The sequence below is a fragment of the Alligator sinensis genome, unplaced genomic scaffold, assembly GCF_000455745.1.
Source record: "Alligator sinensis unplaced genomic scaffold, ASM45574v1 scaffold1086_1, whole genome shotgun sequence".
Lineage (NCBI taxonomy): Eukaryota > Metazoa > Chordata > Crocodylia > Alligatoridae > Alligator > Alligator sinensis.
This window is the reverse complement of record NW_005842600.1, coordinates 571,368-581,594: the sequence shown is the minus strand read 5'-3', so window position 1 is coordinate 581,594 and position 10,227 is coordinate 571,368. Positions and strand designations below refer to the sequence as shown.

At 48.4% G+C, this 10,227-nt stretch overlaps 1 protein-coding gene across 2 annotated transcripts in view; it reads left to right on the top strand.

The window, feature by feature from the left end:
* Positions 1-1,206: 1,206 nt before the first annotated feature.
* Positions 1,207-10,227, top strand: part of LOC102379301 (diacylglycerol kinase beta-like) — a 248,317-nt gene continuing 239,296 nt past the window's right edge. For both annotated transcript variants that reach the window (XM_025214742.1, XM_025214739.1), the window contains exon 1: positions 1,207-1,301. The gene's annotated coding sequence lies outside the window, so the exon portion shown is untranslated. The remainder of the gene's footprint in view (positions 1,302-10,227) is intronic.

Here is a 10,227-nt window from a genome sequence, read left to right as displayed (position 1 = left end):
CATTTGAATAGTCCCACTGATAATGCTTTGCCTTTTTGAGGCAGGAAGGAAATTTTTACTGACTGGTTTTGTTTAAAAGAACTCCTTGTTTGCTTTGTCTTCTCTGCTCCATTCATGAATATGCACATGGGATACTCTGTTTCCCCTGGGTATCTTGGAAAAGAATCTAGAGTGGGGCAAATAAGGGGAGAGGCATGCATCTCCCATACTTCTGAGTTGCTTAGGACCATGTTAACAGGAGATCTCACTACAGTTCCCACCAGGAGAGACCTGAGATGGGACTGCGGCATGTACTGGAGCCTGTAAAACAGAACCCTAATTCTAGATGTCCTATTCCTGTCTCTACAGCTCTTGCATGAGCTCTGTTTTCAGGGTTTTCTCCCCAATGCATGAAGTTCCCAGCAGTCTTAAAGCTGTGTCTACAAAAAGCATTGTGCATATATTTCTTCTCCCATCTATTATTTTTGGCACCTCTGCTACATGCCACGTCTTCTTGCACTTTAAAGCACTTGGGACCATTTCTGATGTTGCCTTGCAATTCAGTGTGCTGACCCACAGCAAAATGAAGGGGAAAGTAGTTGGGGGTAGAACAGAGGGGAAAGACCGGATAAAAGGGAGAGGTGACCATAGAGAATGAAAAGGCTGAGCCTTGTATGCCAGAGGCCTGGCTGGCTGTAGGATCCTCCAGGAATGGTGCAAAGCAGCATGTTTTCTGGGAGTAAAGCAGCACGGCGAAGGGCAATTATAGTTGCATTTTTTATAAGGGAAGAAACAAACATGAAGTAGAGCAGTGAGGTCAGAGAAAAAGGAGAAATACACACCGATCAATCAACCAGTGCAGGGGGCAAAAGGAGGGAAAGGGAGATGAAAAGGAATGAAAGAGAGAGAGAGGGATGCCTCTTTAATTCTCCCATATGCTGGATGGTACTTCTGACAGGCTCTCCTTATTTGTCTATGAAGGGTATTTTCAAACCATTCAAGATGGCCTCAAGTGGTTACCAAGGCAACAGTGTTAAAGTCATCACTGCCATGGAAACCCTCTCTGTGGCATAATATAAATATTTTCCTTCAAGAAGGAGACTGGAGATGAGTGGGCGACGTGCTATTTTCTAACGTGTGCTGGCTGCAGCGGGAGAATGTCCAGGAGATGGGCGGGGGGAAGGGGGACTGATAAATTTAGCTCAGCAGGCATGCACTGGATGGAAAGGGGATGTTGCTTGGCTTTTAGCATACAACCCGGAGCTTATTTTTGTCTCTAGGTTGCAACCAAAATAGATTTACGCCGAAGGGAACAAGACAAGGTAAGAATCTGTTGCTTTTTCTTGTTTTTTCAAGGTGTTGCATTCAAGCAGAATACACCTTGCTCCACCTGCCCCAGACCCTTTACAACTTTAGAGCAGCTGCCTCTCTCCAGGAAGTGTGACGTTGTCCCCGTGTTGCGTGGCCAACAATGGATGCTATCTCAGAGTCTGTCATCTCTCACAGGGAGCCCAGCGTGACAAACCCTTCAGTAGGGTTTGCAAGAGAGTTTGTTCCTGAACAGAAAGCGTGTGCCCCAGCTGCTCAGGTCCCCATACCGCCACCTGCCCACATCCCCACCTCAGCAGCTCCAGAGGAAGTCTGCAGCTCATCTGGGCACAGCATGAGAGTATGTGGCACTCAGTTGTTCTGCTTTGCTTTGCTTTGCAATCTGTAATCAGTCATTTTACCAGAAAATCTGTAATCAATCAGCCTGTCCCTCTCTGCAACAGTTGTTCACACATGCTAGGACCCCAGCACTTCTAGGTAGTTTCGCCCTTGGTAGGTTGGCTGGCAGTTTCTGACATATGGTGAACTCTGCAGTGACTGTTCCCTTTGGGAAGCACTTCTCTTGCTTGCGTTGCTCCATGACGGATATGTGGGCACTGCTGTTGGAGCTTAAAGTGCCTGGGTATGTTGGTGGCAGGATGTTTGAGGCCTGGGACACATGGGTAGAGCTGAGTACAGCCCTACTGTGCATTGGTGGAGATCCTAATGGTCCCAGGTTTGGAATTATGGGGGGCACAGCAGGTGTGGACAGAGATCTGCTACCAGGAGGTAGGATGGTGTGTAAGGGAGACACCAGGGTATGTGTCAGGAAGGGCAGAGGTGGTGGCATGGGGCACACTTCCAATTCTTCTGCCCACTTGTTCACATAGCCAGCTAGACAAATCTATGCTTGGTTTGAACAGAACAGTGACAACATGACGTGGGGTTTGGGCCCAGTCTCCTCTCTCCAGAATGTCTTTGTCACCTTAGCAAGAATATTGTGCCTTCCGAATCCAAAGCTGCTGCCACTCGGTGACAGGGAGAAAGCCAAAGAAGAGTGAATTTAGAATAGAAATCCTAGAAGGCTGGTACTGGCCCAAGCTTGGAAACCTGGGGAAACAGGCAGGCCTTGCACTATGCTCTGAACATCTGGCTGCGTCAGACAAGGCTAAACTGAGCAAGTCTAAACTGGAGCAGTGGGTGTATAGGTGTGGGAGGTAACAATGAGGTGAGACTATAAGAGTGTGTTCCAGTTATCTCCAGTCTTTCCCAAGTGAGAATATTTCTGTTCCCTCCTGCACTTCCGAATGTGTGATATTATCATTAATAGACTGCTGGAGATATCTCCCTCCTCGTGCTCACGTGCAAAAAAACAACTCTAAACGCCCTGCAGTATTTGCCACGTAACTTCTAATCACACAGAAAAGTAGTCGGGGAGCTGCGGGGAGGGTGTTGGGAACATGACAGGACAGGACGTATGTGGAGGATCTTCCAGCAGAGCATAGCTATCTCTGTGCTGTCAGGCAGTGGTCTCCCTCGTGGCTCCCGTGCTCAAACTGCTCAGCCTTTCGTGATTGCACTCTCTGCAGAAGTAAAGGTACAGGAAGCAGTTTGCTACCAGCCATGGTACGGGAGGGCTGGGGCACTTGTAACAGGCCTGGATGCAGCAGAGCCTTGACATCTGCTTAACTAGAAGCCTGGATTTAAGTCTCTAGGATTTCAGGGGTGCAGGAGGGTGATTCAGTGGCTTGCCCAAGATCACACAGGCAAGCAAGCCCAGATCGTCTGAATCCCCATCCAGCACCTGATCTGCTATCAGCCTGCTGGAGTACTGCGTGTGGTACCAGTGTCCACCCATCAGGAATGATGCTGATAAAGTGGGGAAGATTTGGAGATGAGCCAGGAGTATGGTGACAGGGTTGGAAGTCATGCTTTCTCGTGAGAGATGGTGTTTGCCTGAACCGAGAGACAGGGAAGGGGTGCCTGTATCTTAGTCTGGAAGTACCTCACTGGGGAATGCTATCCTGATCAGGGCATTGACAGGGAGGAAACAATGTAGTGCAGGAGCACTCGAGGGAGAGCACAGGCCCCAGGTGGGGCTGGCCTAGCTGGGTAGGCAAGATGACCAGTGAGGTTACCCTGACCCTGGCCCCCTTGCTGTTGCCTCTCCGAATAGCAAGCAAGACAACATCAAAGCTGTGGCAGGAAAGAGAGTGGAGGTGTGGTGGAGCCAGGAAAGAGCCAGCAGGTGAGTCCGACCCAGGAGGGGACCAGGTGTTGGGGTGGCAGCACTACCCTCCCCGGTAATGTGCCACGCTCTCCAAACCCAGAAGCATACCAGTGAGAGTGAAAGACATGATGGAAGTGAAAACAAGTGCTGCTGCACCCATACTCTGGGAATGCATGTCCTTAGTGTGTGTGAGATACTTATATGATATGTATTGCCTTACATTGCAATGAGGGAGATTTAGGGTAAATATTAGGGTAGCTAAGCACTTAGGGAGGGTGTAGAATTCCCACTACTGGAAGTTTTCTGGAGCAGGTTAGACAAACATTTGCCTGGGATCATTTAAGCAGGGAAGGTCCTGCACTGAGCTGCCTAGACCAGATGGCCTTCTGAGGTCCCTTTTTCCCTATGACTCTATGAAGTGGTAGCACTTTACTCTTGCCATAATCTGGAAACTGCTGTGGTGAGCTGCTGTGGTAATGGAGAGTTAAACTTGCATTCATGCTAAGGGCCATTTCTCCCACTCTGCCAGCATAAAGAAGCCTTAACATGGGCATGATGGTGACTTAGATCCATTATGAGGCACTGCCAGACTGGTAAATCACAATCATCTCCATATAAAAGTCTTCTTTTTACTGCCACAGTAGTGTTCATAATTCATGAAATGGCTGTTCTAAGCCAGGAGAAAGTCAGCAGCAGGAGGAAGTCAAACTGGCCTTTTCTCTATCACGGATGTATCCTAGAATGGTGTTTTTCAGCCTGTGGTCCACAGACCCCTGGGGTCCACAAACTATGCCTAAGGCATCTGGGAAAGATGACTATGGTCAATCAAAAGTATGGGAATATCCACACTTACAATGTAGAGGGGTCCAGTCTTAATTTTGAGGGGTCCACAAATGGAAAAAAGGTTGGAAAATCACTGGTCTAGAATTAGCCTATACCTGAAAATATTTAGCATACTGAAGAGTATATTAGGGCAAAGGGACTTTGTCTCTCCTCAGTCTTTCCAGAACACATGATGCAGGTAGATTAAGAAATGATTGTGTTTATTATCTAACAGGTGGTTCTGGCTGGCTTTTCAGATTTTTCTCATCCTGTGAAATGGATTCACTTTATGCTGCCCTGTATCAATCTTTGTTGTCTGACCAGACAGAACATCTCTCTTAGAAGTGACCGGGTTGGGGTATAAGTGCCTTGTTCTACACTGCAGCTTGGTGTGATACCTGCTCCCTGTACTGCAGGTGATCCAAGGGGCTGCTGTGGCGAGATCTAAGAAGATGATTAGAAGCAACAAGGCAAATTTGCCTGGCTGGATCTGTCCCACACCACATCCCAGCCTATACTGGCCCTGAGCCCTTTGCAATAACTCGGGAAAAACATCACTTTCTTCTCCGGTTGTAAACAACCTGTTACACTCTTCGAGTTGCATAGATATAAGACTGGCTTCTCTTTTGCTTCCCCAGTTCTGTCTATTGTCCTGTCACTAATCCGCACAGCTCTTACATACTGCATGGAGAGTTCAAACCCAGGCCTGTGTTTTGAAGCTGCCTTGCACACAGCTGGGTGGCTGTATCATCATCACAATCCACAGTAGTCTGCACTTTTTCCCCCTTGCCTCCTCCCTGCTGGGGTGACTGAATGCTGCTCTGCCTAAGCCTCTGTATAGCCACAGGGCTCACTTTGAGTGGCCAAGAGCAGGGGTAAGTGGTAGCATCAGCTCATTATTTTATCGCAAGTCTACACGTGTTTGAGGTTTCATTCAAAGCTCCAGCTCCTGGAGTCCTGTGATTGATTGAATGAGAATCCCACCTTTCATTCTATAGCAATTCTTAAGGTTGGGGAGAAAACTGACTTCCAAAGTTAGCTACTTTTTGAATCTCATGATTTTTTTTGCCCCCGACTCTTCATTTCTGACCATTCCATATCAGTGTGCAGGGAGGGAGACATGGCTGGTGGAAAGCCTCATGGGGCACCAGGGCTATACTAAAGACAGCACTGGCTAGGGCAGTCCATGATAGGAGAGGTGCTCACTGCCTCCCCCTTTCTGAACTGCTGCCTGGGCCCCCAGAGGGATGGCTCTCGCCCCAGGTGGCATTTTGACTCTGAATACACAGGAATGGATTGGAGTGTGTGGCACTTCCTGGAAGGGCCTCTGAATAACCATTAGAACATTGGTCCAAGCCAACTTGATGGAGGTTTTGGATAGTGCTGTAGGAAGGCCCCAGAAATAGAGGATGACGGTTGCTCCATGTGCCCTGTACTCTGCCCCAAAGGGAAGCTAGGATTAACCGGGAAGATGCCTCTTTCCTTCCTACCTAGACTAAAGCAGATTAGCACTGCCTTTCCCTTGCCCACTGAACATGGAGGGAAGAGTAGGCTCCCTGAATCAAAACCCTTTGAGTTTATTTCTGCAGCAGTTAATTATGAATGGAATATGCCTGGTATTGCAGTGCTGTGTCTACTGAATGGCAGAAAGAGTGGATGGAAATGGTTGTGCGAGTGACCACAGAGCTGCCCTTATTCAGCAAAGCATGAATGGAAGCGGATTCTTAAAAAGTCAGTGTAAGGAAGACAAAGGGAACACGCTGTTTGGAAGACCACAGGGCTGAAAACACTAGGAAAAACGCTCAAGGTTCCTATGGTATTGGGGGGGTGCCCAGACATCACTAGTGAAACCAGCGCTGCATAGAGCCCACTTGTAAAATATATTTCAGCTGTTTTTTAAAAACACGGTGAAAGTAAGAAGGCCTGAGCAGTCCCTCTGCTGCAGACTGGAGTCAGCAGCTCCTTCTGATGAGTTAAAAGGAGCCCTCTCCATCTGGTCTGCAATGCATGCCTGCCATTCTGGAGTAAACCTGTTCATGCTCCTGGATGCCTGGCTTGTGCCAGGAAATCCAGAAGAAGCCAGGGCCCAGCCTGGCACATGCCAAAATGCCCTGCAGCTCACTTGTTTCACATGCATCTCTTTTATTATAAACACTGCAGCATTTATAGATCTCACAAAAGCAAGGTCTGGACAAACAATTTATGCAAAGAAAATGCTGCTTCCAATGCTAGAAAGACCCAGATAAGTTGCTCAGTCATTTAAAGAAATTTTCCCTTCCCAGAGACTTCTTCAGGTTTTCTTGGCTGGGATGACCTAGTTGGGGCTGGTCCTGCTTTGAGCAGGGGTTTGGACTCGATGTGACCTCCTGAGGTCCCTTCCAATCCTTGTTTTCTATAATTCTATGATTCATGACAAAGGCTCTTTTTCCCAGGGTTACCTTGTTTGCTACAGAAACTGGTGTGCTTTAACCAATGGGCTGTTGACTTGGGTGACCCTTTAGCTGATGTGATGATAGCTGCGGTCAGTCATTTCCCTTAGCCTGAGCTAAGCCCAGCCCTCTCCTGACACACAGGTGTACCTTCCATAATTGTCTGACATGTCTTCTTTTTCTGCTTGTCCAGCAGCTGGGTGTTCTGGCAGACTCCTTCCTGGGTTCTGTAATGCCTTTCCCACATTTTCTTTGCTTTATTGCCTCTACCTGTTATTTCTGAACAAGGAGAATGGAGTGCTGCTAGTTCCCTAACCAGGAATCTTATTATTCTTGTTGGAGTCACCCCCACAGTTCATAAAATCCCAGATCCTCGAAGGGCTGTAGTCACCTAACCCCACTCTGCTCTTGGGCTAGGTGTATATTGAAAATGCACCTGGTAAAATGTAATGTGCACGATGCAGTTAAGACATCCATGTGTGACGCACACCCTGCAATTAATCTGTCTGTCAAGTGTGGCCTTAAGAGTGTTTTTCCTATTAAATATGTACCGTACCTGCAACAAATGTGGGTTTTCAAAGGCCAAATTCAGCTTGGTTTTTACTTTACCCATTTAGGAAGGCCATTTGCCTGCCAAAATGTCAGCTTGTCACCAACCATTTTCAAATGCAGTCACAAGAATTTATAAATGTATGCTGGCATTCTCAAAATCACCTCAGTGATTTAGGTGCACAAGCCTCATTGACTTCCAATTAAACCTTCATTCCCAAGTGCTTGCTTTTCCATGTACACTGGTTGAAGCTTATAATTTCCCAGGTCCTCATGCTTCTATATTTATTAGCTTTATTTCTCTGGACTCATCAAGAAAATGTCAATTTAGGTGGAGATGGGGCCTAAGAAATTGCATCCTGACTGGGAATGTTCTGGGAGTTTAGGAGTAGCTCAAGAGCAGGGCTACGAATGGAAAACCATAGGCAGCCTTCACTGGAGCTTTGTAGTTGTGAACTTGTTTTTCTTCTTGTCTCTGATGAAAAATGAAGGCCTGATTAATATGCAATTCATACATCATACACCATAGCCTGGCCTCCCTGGCTAGCCTGTCTGGGGTGGGAGGATTAATTGGGAAATTGCCTGTCCAAGGAGAATCACTGTGTCCTATAAGCCAGACCTGCACATAGGGCTCCTTGGGAGGCAGCACGCTGGCCCAGCAGTTTTAGATACAGTGAGTTGCGTTCAGATCACATACTTGCACAGGTGGTGGTAACAGTCTACTACCCAAATTTACCCATGCCTTTTGGAAGGCAGAAAGAGCCCTTTCAATGGCAAAGCGACTGGCTTGCAGCACAGCATTGTCATAACTTGCCTCCTGGGGATTTCAGAAACTTGCAGCAAGATTTACAAGTTTTTAAGGTGATAGGTGCAGCCCCCAGTGAGACTCGTGGTTGTATCGGGCCAGGGTGTTCTCAAGATAATTCCATCGTATTGCCATTACCCTAATTCCTAGACTTGTCCATAATCTAGTGTCCAGAAATCTGTTCAGTTTGTCCAGCCTCAAACCACCTCACCCACCCAGCCTGTGGATGTTGTGGAATGAACCTGGCACTTGGCCCCTATATCACCGAAGGTAATATTTGCGCTGTGGCTGCTTGCTTACCCTGGAGACCAAAGCCCCTTCCTGCTCCTGAAGGCTGCCTCAGGGCCCGAGGCTGCTACAAGGGGAACAGGAGGGCAGGTGGCAGCAGCCAGGATGGATAGGAACTGCTTGGTGCTGAAGACTCTTCAAGACTCTCCCTTGTTGCCATCTGTCTGGGGATGGCAGTGACACAGTGCTTACCTCTCCTGTGTATGGCATGTAGGCACAGCTTGGGATAACCTGAGGCAGCTGACTGCTTGCTGTGGCCTGGGTGACTGGACGATCTTGCTGCTGGGAAGCACAGTGCTGGGTCACTTCGCCATCAGTCACAGCCAATGCAGGTTCCTGTGTGTGACTCTAATCCCCTTCTGACTCCTAGCTTAAGCCCTATAGCCTGTTCACAGGATATGCTGGGACATTCCCTTCTACAAGGAGTTCTCAGCCTCATGACAACTGTACAGTTAAGGTGATCTGCACCCTTTCAGATGCAAAGACTTTCCCATGCCCATACTCAATGCTCATGTTCACGAAGGGCTTCGTCCTCTACTCAGAACTGCACAAGACCAAGATGTCATATGCTGGCCAGTTGCCCATATATTCCTGGACACGGCCTTCCAATAAAAACCCCAGTTGCCCCAAACTTGGTAGCAGACCATTTGTGTGAAAAGAGCAAAAGATAGCTTGGGGATAGATCCTCGCAGTTGGCATCAGAGATCTGTATATAGGAATATTGCCATCATCATCAACATCATCAGGAACATTGTAAGTCTGAGAGGCATTCTCATAGTTTACATGTAGGCTACTGGCAGGGCCGTGTCATTGTGGGGGCCTGGGTTGAGGATGGTAGTGTTTCACAGATTCATAGATGTTAGGCTCAGAAGGGACCTGACCCCCTGCCTTGGGCAGTAAAGAGCGCTGGTGTCAGACAACCCCAGCTAGGTGTTTGTTCAGTCTTCTCTTGAATATCCCCAGCGTAGGGGAGAGCACCACCTCCCTTGGAGGCTTATTCCAGATTCTGGCAACCCTTACTGTGATGAAGTTGTTTCTAATGTCCAACCTAAATCTGCTCTCCATCAATCTGTGGCCAGTGGTCCTAGTTACTCCAGGGGGTGCCTTAGTAAATAGAGCATCTCCTATTTCCTGCTGCCCTCCCCTGATGAATTTATGGGCAGCCACAAGATCACCTCTCTGCCTTCTCTTGTGAAGGCTGAAGAGATCTAGGTCCCTCAATCTTTTCCTCAATCTTTCCCTCAATCTTTTCCTGCAGGCCTCTGACTATACGAGTGGCCATGGGCGACAGGTGCCACCTTAGTCACGGGGGGTATGTGTCCCCCCAGTGACCAGTCAGCAACCGGGGGGGGGGGCCCCCCACGGCCAGTCTCACTGACCGGGGTGCTGGGGGGGTAGGGAGTCCCCCTACGGCCACTTCATCTAGCACTCCCATTCCCCGGCCAGTGCTCACAGGGGTGGCAGTGGCGCTTCTGCTTCAGCCCACCCGTTGCCTAAGTGGGGAGTGCAGCCTGTCAGGGGGTGCACCAGTGCTCTCAGGGTGCACGTGTACCTCCTACACATTGACACTGTGAGTGGCCCTCCTCTGAACCCTCTCAAGATTCTCCGCATCCCTCTTGAAGTGTGGCACCCAAAACTGGACAGAGTACTTCAGCTGCGGCCTGACCAGTATCGCATAGAGGGGAAGCATCACCTCCCTGGACCTGTTCGTCATGCATTTGCTAATGCATGATAAAGTGCAGTTAGCCTTGTTGATCACTTTGTCACATTGACAACTCATGTTCATCTTGGAGTCAACTATGACTCCAAGATCCCTT